The sequence below is a fragment of the Taudactylus pleione genome, unplaced genomic scaffold (assembly GCF_031769625.1).
Source record: "Taudactylus pleione unplaced genomic scaffold, aTauple2 ptg000265l, whole genome shotgun sequence".
Lineage (NCBI taxonomy): Eukaryota > Metazoa > Chordata > Amphibia > Anura > Myobatrachidae > Taudactylus > Taudactylus pleione.
This window is the reverse complement of record NW_028284667.1, coordinates 6994375-7007122: the sequence shown is the minus strand read 5'-3', so window position 1 is coordinate 7007122 and position 12748 is coordinate 6994375.

Sequence of the window (12748 nt, the reverse complement as noted above, 5' to 3'; positions counted from 1 at the left end):
CCCCCATAGAGAGATACAAAATCCACAATGTCGCTTGAGACCTTGTATGTATGGTCTCTTTAGAAACTAAAAAATTGTGGGGATAAGCTGTAATATTACATATGCGCAATACAATGCGGACAAGATGCCGCTTACATCAAATCATTACATAACCTAACTTACTGTATACAGGGGGCTTATTACTACTCACAGACAGTGCCAGATTAATGTCCCCATGGGCCTGGAGCTGAAATTTATGAAGGGCCTATTGTGTGCCGCTGCAGGGGGTGTGACAAGCGCTGCAGCACTGTGACTAGTGAAGTGGGGGCGTGACCAGTGTTGTATGAGTGTGGTCTACACAGAGGGTGTGGTCTGTGCTGTGGGTGTGGCTATCTCCATGGAGGGCATAGTTAGCAAATACCTTCCACCCCTTTTTAGTGGAGCTACTGTATATACAATACACACACGGGTGATGCTAAGCTGTCTGTCATCCGGGGCAAAGACTCAGGGGTCTATTCACCAATACTAAAACTTGTATAGTGTTACATTAGTTTAGAACTCGCATTGAGTTTTCCATAAATATCGGAGCAATTCAGCATGGCTCCTCTACATAAGTATCTCTTCTGCGGAGACAGTCTTTCAGAATAGAGATACATTCCTCCTTCTCACCTTACTGACCGCCGCCTGGTTTCCTGTCTGTGCATGCACCGCCTTCCATATCATATATATGTATACTGCGGCCAGCAGAACCAATCAGCGCCCAGAACCCCTATTTCCACTCTCTGGGACCCATTATCTCCACTTCCTGGGGGTCTATCATGACCATAGAAATGTGCAGGAGAATGAAGGCTGCATGCTATCAGAATTTGGTGGTCCTAGGATTCCAGTAACCCCGAAACAATCCCCCAGAGTGGCATCCAAATTGGTTTAGTGTTCTTTGGTTCTACTCTTTGTGACCCATTATTTCCGCTTCGTTGGGGTCTATCGTCAAAAGGTGCAAGAGAATGGGAGCTAATTGCTACTAGAATTTGGTGGTCCAAGGGGTCCAGGAACCCCAAAACAACAGCCACCAGGGATACCTTCAGCTTTTCCCTTCACACTGTCACCCCCCTCCCCAGGGAACCGGAGATACCGGCAGTTACAGGAGTCGGACTGGAGGTGGCTGCAGTTCAAACGTGAGGCTGCCCCGGGCTGACATATGGCTGCAGGTGCAGTGGAGGGAGATAACTGGAGCCGGAGGCAGTGAGTACACATTGGGGGGATCAGAAAAGATCTCTCTCCCGCACAAGCTGCCGTGTACTCTGCGATGGCATTCTTTCTGTATGATCGCAATGCTATCTCACGCAGGCGCACTGCGATGCATATGTATGCGCAGTACGCCCCATCTACCAATTTGTGTACGTGGTTGCAATTGTGATCCATAATGAATCAGACCCAAAGTCCACACACTCAATCACTCACTATGGTAAGATAGGGTTAAGAAGCTTCTGTAGAGTTATACACTTCTCACAGGTCCCAAATGTATAAAGTTCTCTGTAGATCTATCCCAGAGTGAACGGAGGGCGGGATCCTGAGACGGATGCAGTGAGCATCACTGGACGCCAGGCCCGGCAACAGGGGGGGACTACGGGCACAACTATACCGGGCCCCGAGATTTTGGGGGCCCCGGGGGGGCCCTGAGACAAACCCAGATGTAAGCGCATACGAGCTCAGTGGCATAATGTCCGGCTGGCGGGGCCCGCGGTAATGAGGTGCCTAGCCGACCCCCCTCCTCCCCTCCCCTCCCCTCCTCTTACCTTGAAGCTTCTCCTCTCTCACACTGCTGCTGCTGCCGGGGGCGTGATGTCACCCTCTAGTGACCGGCCCTGGTGCAAGAAGTAAATGCGATCATATATCTGGTATATCTATATTCCTGGTCTCCTCCGCCACTCATAGGACTTTGCCATGCTCTGTCGGCTAGGAGAAGATGCCTGCTGCAGATAGTTACTGGGTGAAAGGTGAGTTCCTTTTTTTTTTTTCTCTCTTCCCCCCGCCCACACCCACCCAATAAACTTTGCCAACCCAATTAACCACCTGTACAGAGGTCTGTAAATATGATAAATGAGAATACTTTCATACCCAACACACATAGGGAGATATCATTATCACTCTGGGCACAGAACTCATCCTGCCAGACAGTACCACCTTCTAGATCACTTTAAAACGCATAAATTGAAGTCCTAAGTCAAGGTCATTATCTGGTCCAGGCTGGGGAGGGGACAGGGCCAGTCTGTGGGAGCTGCAGTATAAAGTAGGGGTATGTCAGAGGACCAGCATCCACAGCACTGTAATCCACATACACAGAGATACTACAATGACATTTATAGCACACGAGGAGGGGATCTGTACTGTTCTTTACTGGGCCCAAGAGCTTACAATCTGTTACATTCAGTGACCTGCTGACTACTGTACACACACATATACATCTATAAATCCCCATACAGCTGCCATCCTATGTACTGCAGCAAGAGAGACTGCTAAACAAAGATGAATTGTTCTGACAAGCTATAACAGTAGGAGAATGAAAGGCTATTGACCCTCAGAGCTTGCACTCTAGACGCCTGTGATCCCTGCAACCCTCACCCCTGAGAAGAGCCAGGCAGGGGTGACACTTACCTGAGCTCAGGCTGCTCTGGAAGTAGCATATGACCAGTATGAAGGAGCCCAAACAGGTGGCCAGGACCATCACCTTGCTTCTCCTCATGCTGGCTGAGTGTGCACTCAGAGGCCTCACTTACACTCTACCCTTCACTCATTGCCTCTCACCAGAGGGGTGGACCATAGCATGACCAGGTTCCCCTCCGGGCACACTGGTGAAACATTTTCTCGTGACAGGGGCGGAGCTTAGCATGAGCGGGGGGAGGGGCTTAACTAGACTAGGAGGCTTCTACATTGGTGCTTCAGTGTAGGATTTCCAGGGGCGGAGCTTAGCGCGACCAAGGGGCGGGGTTCAGTATGATCAGAGAGCTACCACACTGGACACAGCTTTGGAAAGCCAGGGCGGAGCTTATCGCAACAGGGGGCGGAGTTTATTACAACGAGTGAGCTGCCACGCTGGAGACAGTTTCTTATTGGAGGGGGTCGGAGCTTAGCGTGAGTAGGGGCGGAGCTTTGGTTCACCTCCGCGGTCGGTGTCTAGGGGAAGGGGTTGTTCGGGAGGATAATGTGCTGAACTGTTGGTGGGGGCAGGAAATTTTTTTTTTTTTTCTGTCAATACAGCCTGCACTGCAGCAGATCTTGTGGGCCTATTTTCATGGGAGGCCTGGAGCTGTAGCTCCACCCGCCCCATTGTTAATCCGGCCCTGCTCACAGATGCAACCCCTGAAGAAGTCCTAAACAGAGATAAAAAGGAAAGACACATTAGGTATTTGGAATTGTACTTCTTGATTAGCTCTTTATCCAGATAAGCCTGATTTTTATTGTTTTTATTTTATTTTAAATATGCAAAGATATTGTATTGTTTGTGTGTACAATAAAAAAATATTTTTTACACTATTGGGAACCTTTTTCTCCCTTTGAAACTATATATATTATATATATATATATATATATATATATATATTTATCCCATAGACAAAAATCCTTACTGTTGCATATGTCCCATTAAGGTTTGAGACATGATCTGAAATATCACAAAACCTACTGAATTTCTGCCACTCAAACTTAAAAAAGCACTGAAATTCCGATCATTAAGCCTGATGCCTTAATGGATGTGTTCCTTGCGCAATACAGATATGGTATGCCATCACACCCTGTGATTACCTGCAGATTCAGCACTCTCACAGAGTGAGATTGCTGTCACTCAGCACACAGGAGGTGTTTTGGGGGTGCAGGTGCAGAGGTGCAGAGGGAGAGACGGCTATAGGTGTGTGGGGCAGTGTCAGCAGCGGGGGTGCAGAGCAGTGGTAGCAACAGGGCTGTACACAGGAGCATCAGCGGGCGACAGAGGGACTCACTGGTGCTGGGCATGTACCTGAGAAAATCAAATCATTAAGACACAGATGCATGGATGTATCAGTGAGATCGATCCATGATCTGTTAAAAAATTAATGTGCAATATAAAAAAAAATATGATGTGCCCCCACAGCACAGGCAGCGCCGGTGTTTGGCGCCCAGTGCTGGTTGTGCTAAATACAGGGGACAAACGACGTTGAGGTCCCCTGTATTAAGCACAACCAGCACCAGGCTAATCAAAGCCAATCCTGGTTCCCAAAATACAAGGGCCATACAACGTATCCGCCATGCCAAATTTCAGCTTGGTACTTCCAATAGCTTTTGAGGTGTAGCCCCTTGAACACCATGTCCCCCCCCCCCCCCCCTCAGGAGTTCTCTAAGGGGAGAATTTGTTGTTTTTGATTCAGCCTTAACATATAAGGGCCCTTTTTTATATATATATATATATATATATATATATAAACTTGAGGTTCGTGGCACTCAATGTTAATAAACACACAACAGGGTGTGGTGAACCAACATTTGAATGCTCTTATTCAAGCATTTTCATCAAGTTTGTACCAGGCTTCATGCATCTGCTGATAGTGCGGAGGGCACCGAGGTATTTTAACTCCTTTTGAAGAGTGCCGCTTCTTTAATACTTATATATATAATTAGATAGACCAGCGGATGTTTCAGAATTAGTAGTAAGATATTTTATATGGTGTCCTTTTACTCTAATAGGAATTAGCTATTTTTTTTACTGAAAGTTTCCAATAGTATCAAATTGTTATTATGTAGTTACTACTTTTGATAAAGCGAATTGCAGTATAACTCTAAGTAAGCTTTATCTTTATCAGTGGCATCACAAGGCCACATTCCCTGCCCGCGATGCCATGCCCCTTTTTACCTGTGCAAATCATCCTTGTTTCCTACGTTTCGAGCCCTTCAATGACCCATCTTCAGGGAATGAAAAATACAAAATTAATTTACCTTAAATAACACCCGTGTAAGTGTGTAGCATCTGAATGCTCATGGCCATTGTGAGGAATATAGCGATATGGCACATAGCGCAAATCATAGTTTTAATGTCATAACAGATTGGCAATTAAAAGCCATAGAATAACTGGTTTTCTAAAGGTGAGGGCAGGAGAGCTGACTGTCCTTATTGACTGTCCTTATTAGGTAATGTATCCTGGTAGTCCTGTTACAAGGTTAAGGGGAGGCAGAAAAGATAGGAAGCTAACCCTTTGACATGCAAATGGCACCTAGCTCTGTATGTTCCTGAAAGGGCCTATTTCACATTTCGGTGCCACAGCTTAATTTTAAGAATTGTTAAATGTCATAGGACTCACATGATAATTACTCTTAGAAGTGTACAAGGCAGGAAGCCTTTGGTTAGCATCTTGCCCAGGTAATGAAATTAACAGATTCCCACTAGCCTGTTAATTAAGTAATAAATACTACCTTAGAGCTGTGGGTCCACTCAATTATGGTAACCTTGTCACCAGGGCATGTGTATTGCTCAGCCTTTGTGTCTGCCTCTATAGACCTTCAGCACCATAGGGGGTAAAACAAATAGAAACCAGGCTGATGAGATATGGCAGATCAATGATCAGTCATATTTGGATGGTTTATGTGACAAAAGGGATGTATCAGTGATAGCTGGAAGCTTGGAAAATTCTATACATATAACTGGACTCCATATCCAGGTTGTGTGCAATTCTCAGATCACTGAGACATACAGATTTGAAGATCTGAGATATCTCAGGAATGCAATACGACAACCACATCATATTTACACTTGTATAACAGATAAAATATGGACAACTATGATGAATACCCCATATTGTAGGTAGTCCATCCACAGGGGAAGTTATTAGGTTTATTCTGTTATAAGTTTAAAGGGATTTAAACTTAGCTGGGAATTTCCTGACCTCCAATTATCTAATCCGCCAATCAGAGCGGACTGATTACATCAACTGAGGTGTGATACTCTTCTAACAATAGGGATTGAAGCCCTGTGTTCTGTGTTCAACTGGGTGATCAATTTGTCGCATTGAAGTTTAACCTGCAGTCTCTGCATTTCTTACCATTCCTCCTGGGCGGAACGCTACGTGTTTCTAACGCAGCATGTTTTCCGTAAGTCTACCTCTACCATTTGTATTTTATATTGCTGTATGTACCTTTGTAACCATTCCTTTTTCTGTAACATTCTTTTTTAAGCATTGTACTACCTTTTGTGTAAATAAAGTATTCATTATTAGTTTATTTCAGTGGTTGGGGTCCCAGTCAGACCTCATGGCAGAGTGAACAGGGCAAAACTTTGACCCAGGGAACCTTTTTTACAGAACTTTGACCCAGGAAGCCTTTTCTGGGCCTTCCACTGGATGGATTTGGACAGCATCACATAACTTGGATGAAAACTTCACAGAGTGGTAACATTGTATCCCAGAAAACATACTAGGGGGTTGATGTCCCGTTCAGACCTCCCGTTGGTGTACGCTGGGCAGAACTTTGACCTGGGGAGTCTGTTATGGGTGTTCCACTGAATTAATTTGGATGAAAACTTCACAGAGGGGTGGCAATTGGTCTGGATGCCTAATGTCATGGTTGGGGTCCCAGTCAGACCTCACGGCGGAGTGCATCTGGCAGAACTTTGACCCAGGAAATCTGTTCTGGGCCTTCCACTGGATGGATTTGGATTAAATTGTTTTTTTTTGTCAGTTTTACACTATGGTAGCCCATGTTATGAGCCATTGTGACAGTTCATATCTGCTGCATGTTCAGGACAAAGCTGAGAGTGTTAACTGGCAAACAGCCACATTGAGGGTGGGTCCAGGCCAGTTGCTCCCAGCTGAGAAGTCTCTGTGAACATGCAGCAACCAGCTGCTCATAGCGGTAATTACCAGAGGCTGGTCTTGTTTGCTCACATGGAAGTGGCTCTACCTTCAGTTACAGGGCAGCTATCCCACTGCTGCCTTGCCAGAGATAATTTCTTGTGGAAGTCGTGCAATCCGGTCCCTGTTCCTGTATCTGCTGTTTGGTATTCCTGGTTCCTGGCCTGGCTTTGCCTTGCATTACCTGTACCTGTTGCAAGTATACCTGAAACATTCATTGTGCTGCAAATCCACTCTGCAAGCCATTGGTGTTGTGTACAGTTGCTATTCCATCCTGCAATATATGTACATATCTCTTGCTGCTAGTATACTCTGCAAAACACACACTGGTTAATATATTGCTATTCAATTCTGCATTATATTTTATGCTGCAATTCCACCAAATTATAACTTGCCTCCGGGCATCTGGGATGAACTTACGCCACTGCTGTGATATCATTACTTAGTATTGCTGATATTTATGCTATCTGTTATTAGTGTGCATTCTATCTTGCTTGTGTCCATGGATGCAGGCTGCTCTGTGGTTAATCTTACCTTTGTACTACTACTCCAGTTTTACCTTGCAAACTCCTGCTGTTTGTATAAGACACTACTGCAGTCACACAGCCAGCCCTTACCTCCCATCCCACCCGCTGGCCAGCCAGCCGGCCCTTCCCTCCCATCTGCCCGCAGCTAGCCAGCCAACCAGCCTTTCCCTTCCATCCACCTGCAGCCAAACAGCCCTTAAGCCAGCCAGTCAGCCCTTAATCGATACTGCTGACAGCTCTGCAAGCAGCTGACAGACGGCTCTGCACTGTGGGAGCCCGCAGCCGTGTGTGGATTAACAGATAGACAGTAAAAAGGTCGACGTTGTCTAGATAGACACTAGATGTTAGACAGTCAATAGATCAACTGCGACAAAAGGTCGTCGCACGAAAAGTCGACAGGTACAAATGGTTGAGAGTGTCAAAAGTTCAACATTAAAATGGTCAACACATGATTCTTTATTGTTGTTTTTTAGCCCTAATCTTCACCCTAATCCTCCCCTTGGTGCCTAACCCTCCCTCCTGGTGCTGAACCCTAACCATCAGGTAGGTCCCTGACCATAACCATCCCTTCTAGTGCCTAACCCTAACCCTCCAGTAAGTGCCTAACCCTAACCCTCCCTCCTGGTGCCTAACCCTAAACGTCGGGGTAAGTGCCTAACCCTTACACTAAACTCAACCCTAAAAAAATAATCATGTGTTGACCATTTTTGTGTCTGCCATTTTCATGTTGACCTTTTGACCATGTCGACCATTTGTACCTGTTGACCTTCTTACATGTCGACATTTAGTGTGTCGACCCTTTGTCCCTGTCAACCTTAACCCTAACCCTCCCTCCTGGTGCCTAACCCTAAACGTCGGGGTAAGTGCCTAACCCTTACACTAAACTCAACCCTAAAAAAATAATCATGTGTTGACCATTTTTGTGTCTGCCATTTTCATGTTGACCTTTTGACCATGTCGACCATTTGTACCTGTTGACCTTCTTACATGTCGACATTTAGTGTGTCGACCCTTTGTCCCTGTCAACCTTTTGTCCCAGTCGACATTTTGACTGTCCTACATCTGGTGTTTATCTAGACATTGTCAACCTTTTTACTGTCTATCTATAGTCCGGAACCCCCCACAGCCGATGAGGGACAGGTAGGTCTTGTAAAATTTAAATTTATTTTTTATGTGGAAGCCAGTGTGATTTGTTTTTGGATGGAGCAATGTGAGTTTTTTTCTTTGGGGGCCAGCCAATGGTTTTATTTTTTGTGGAGAGCAATGTGGTTTACATTTTTTTCTGTGTGGTCAGCAATGTGTTTTTTTTTGTTTCTGTAGGGCCAGCCAATGTTATTTTTTCTGTAAGGTGTGTTTTATTTCTCTGGGGCCAATGTATGTGCATTTTATTCCTGTGAGGGCCAATGTATGTGTGTTTTATTTCTCTGGGGCCAATGTATGTGCATTTTATTCCCGTGGATGCCAATGTATGTGTGTTTTATTCCTGTGGGAGCCAATGTAAATGTGTGTTATTTCTTTGGGGCCAATGTATATGAGTTTTATTCCTGTGTAGGCCAATGTATGTGTTTTTTTTTGTATGTGGGAGCTAATATGTATGTTTTTTCATAGGTCGTGCATGCTGTATCGCTGGATGGTGTGCCTTCACAATTTTAAAATCTTGCGTAATGTCCCTCGAGTTAAAAAAAGGTTGAACATCACTGCCCTACTGCCTGGAGGTTAAGACCTGGAGGCATCCTAAGTACCGATGAGTGCATCATACTCTATGGGAACAACGGGCGGTTGTTAAAGACAGAAGCCCTCCCTAGAGTGACTCTAGGGGACTTATGCAAATACAGGAGAGATTCATTACAGCCCACTGTGATGTGTCTGTTTTTTTAAATAAATCACTTGGAAGTGTTCCAGTTATCTCTGTTTCCAGTGTTTGGTGATGAGTTTACTGATATGCTTGAATTCAATTTATTTATGTAGGTAAAATCCTTTAAGAAAAGGTACATTAAAATGTGCCAATGAGTTTCATCAAATAAATATTTTTCAAACTAGTTCAAACTAGAGTACATAAGACAAGTAGCAAATACAGACTTCTGTTATAATTGTGTCACATTGAAGTAGAACTATATTTACTATTTATAATTTGTGTTATTTTTTTTTTATTATTTACTAAGGGTAAATAGAGGGCTTAATGGCAAAACTTCAGGTGTGGCCAGGCCAGCCTGGCCTTGGGTCAGCTAATGGAGTGTGATGGAAGAAAGAATCTGAGGAGATGGGCCAGGGGCGGGAGAAGCAGGGAAGGACAGGCAGTGATGACAGCAGAGTGGGGCAGGCAGTGGTGTCAGCATAGCACTGTGTAGCCAGGCTGTCAGGAGGTATACCAGATGGGTGGCAATCCTAAGTGCCATTTTTGTTCCTGTCTCCACCCAGGAAAGACCTGCATAATTTGTAGTAATTTTAGAGGGGTCAGTTTGATTGGAAAATATATAGTCAGAGAGTAAAGTTGGGCAATGGATACATTCCTCAACACTTTCCTAAGGGGCATAATTAAGCAGCCCCTATAGAAACCTGCAGCAGATAGTTCCAATATCTGCTGCGGTCCCAAATAGATACATTCAAGGAATACTTAATATTCGCGGGTACCCACCCAAAACAGGTGTTCTCAGGGGATATCCTGCAAATATTCCTTGATAAATAGGCCCCTAAAAGTACTGAAATTATAATATCTAACAAAACTCAATTACACTCAACTGTATTTATCATGGATAAAATGTCCTGTTCTTAATGATATCAGTTGTAACAGCTTTTGACGAATGTGTAAGTTGTGTTACTAGTAAAAGCAGTGCAGTATATATAGGAAGGAGTGTGGTTTCTAACTCTTTAATAGTAATTTTCAATGAAAATAAAATTGTTGAGCTTTTAATAGAATTCCATATCTAAAAAACTGCATGTGCTGTTAAATGGGACAGGTATGGGATGCTGGTGCTCGGGATCCCAGAGATCAAAATCCCAATGCTGGCATTCCCACAGGGTTAGGATACAGACACCTGTCGTTAGGTATCCTAACCCTCCCCCTCTCCCTACCCTAACCCTCCCTCCCTCCCTGGTGCTTGAACCTAACCCTCCCCCTCTCCCTACCCGAACCCTACTTCCCCCCCTCCCCGGTGCCTGTACCTAACTTCCTTTCCTAGTGACTAAACCTAATCACCCCCTCCCCGCACCTTAAACCTAACCGTCCCCCTCTCAGTGACTAAACTTAACCTCCCCCACTTGGCATCCTAAACATAATCTTCCTCCCCTGTGTCTAACCATAACCCTCCCCCTTGTGCCTAGCCCTAACCCTCCCCCCAACCCTGTTACTTACCTTCGGGATGTCGGCGATCACAATGCCGGTGCCAGGATTCTTGCAGTTGTCGGGATTCTGGCACCGGTGTTCTAAGTACCAGCATCCCCTGTGTTGGGATATTGAACGTATCGTCCGTTAAATGCCTTATTTAGAATGTAGAATTGATAGCTTTCTGTCGCAGGGTTTGGCAAAAGGAATGGCTTAACCTAAACATTCACATCTTGCCAAAAGCATTTGAAGTAAAAAACAGAAGTCATCAGCACCCTATGGATTGTTTAAAGAACTTAAACAGAAAATATTTGACAACAGCAAGAAAATATGCTACATATATTAGAAACTCTCAGAGTTGCGGGTTCCTGGAATTTCTATGTAGGATTGTTGGCTGGTATGGATATGAGGTATGATATATTGAATAACATTAGAGAAAGAATTAACTTTAAACCCTGAAAAAGCATTGCAGTGGCCAAAATCAATAATAGTCTACTGTTATGATTACTTTAACAGAACTGTTCAGTTACTAACTGCCAACATATAAATTAGCCAGAAAATGTGAGCATTGTGACATAAATTATAACAAATGTAGAGGTAATAAATCTGACAGGAATCACTTTCTGAATTGCTGAATGATTTATTTACGTGCACACACAAGTTATATTTCTGTGCAAGAAAATGGCGAGGAAAAAGAGAATTGCTGCAAAACTAGTAAGGAAGACAAAACAATATATATAGATACCACAGTTAATAGCTGGGTAAGAAGTGTTTTTTGGCTAATTACGCAAAGGTTTATTCCTGCAAAACTAAGGACACACAAACAAACAGAAGGTGTTTGGTCAACATGTAGCCTACCTGGACATCTAACTGTTAACTAAAAGACTGAGAGGAAAATGTATCAAACCTTCTAAAGAGTGGAGAAATGGACACGTGGAGAAGTTCCCCATTAGCAACCAGTCAGCCTCTGGCTGGCATTTATCAGGTACATTCTATAAAATTATAGGTAAAGGCTGATTGGCTACTATGGGTAACTTCTGCACTTTTCCACTCCGCTCCACTTTTCTTGATTCATGTCCTCAAGTGCACTGATGTGAGACTGGTGCAAGAAGTTTGACTTGTTAAATACACCTCCATATGAAGCATGTATCATTTTTTCATTAACACTTTCACTGCCGCTAACATATGACATAGATTCTGCAACGATTGGCAGGAAACCCTGTGCTATCCTCAAGTTAATAAAGTATGCATATGTGGTATCCATGTACATATTAGAAGTCACAGAATTAAATAAGAGATATATTTTATTTGGTTGACAATCACGGTGGTATGACATCACCAGGCCAGGTTTAGGGACTGAACTTTAAACATAATGTATAAGGGCGCATACACAATTTCATAACGGTGGGTTTCGTTCTGATCGAAATGAAATAGAACCCATGTGACCAATATGAGTGAGTACAAATGAACACACTTTATTTACAAGTAACAAACAAACAATAAACAAACAACATGCAAAGTATACTGTATACTCAACTTTTGTCTATGTATTCAGATGACACCGGTAATTCATCATCTTCAGCATAAGATGTACTTCATCTTATCTTCTCTCTGGGGAGCTCTCGTTTTCCAATGCCCAGATAATTCAGTTGACATTGCAGGCACCTCTACTGCAGAGTCTTAGGTCCATACATGAGCTAATGGGTCCTTTGTGTACCTCTGGTTTATATACCCTAAAATGGGGTGTTGGCTTTCCGGATATTAAGCCCATATCAATTACATACAGTGCTAGGTATCAAGCACTCATTGGTCCAGCATAGCATTGACCAAACTTATCTCTCTTACACATGCTCCGTAAGCACTAAGATATATACTACCAGACAAAGACATACAGTAATGACGTATCCTAGTATGTTTGGAGATGAACTCTAGTTCAAGGCTCCTTTGTATAGAGTCTGGACATCACTGTTAATTACCCATAATGCTTAGCATCTCTACACAGCTTATGATGGTTATTCCAATGGAATTTAGCTAACTGATAAGAACAT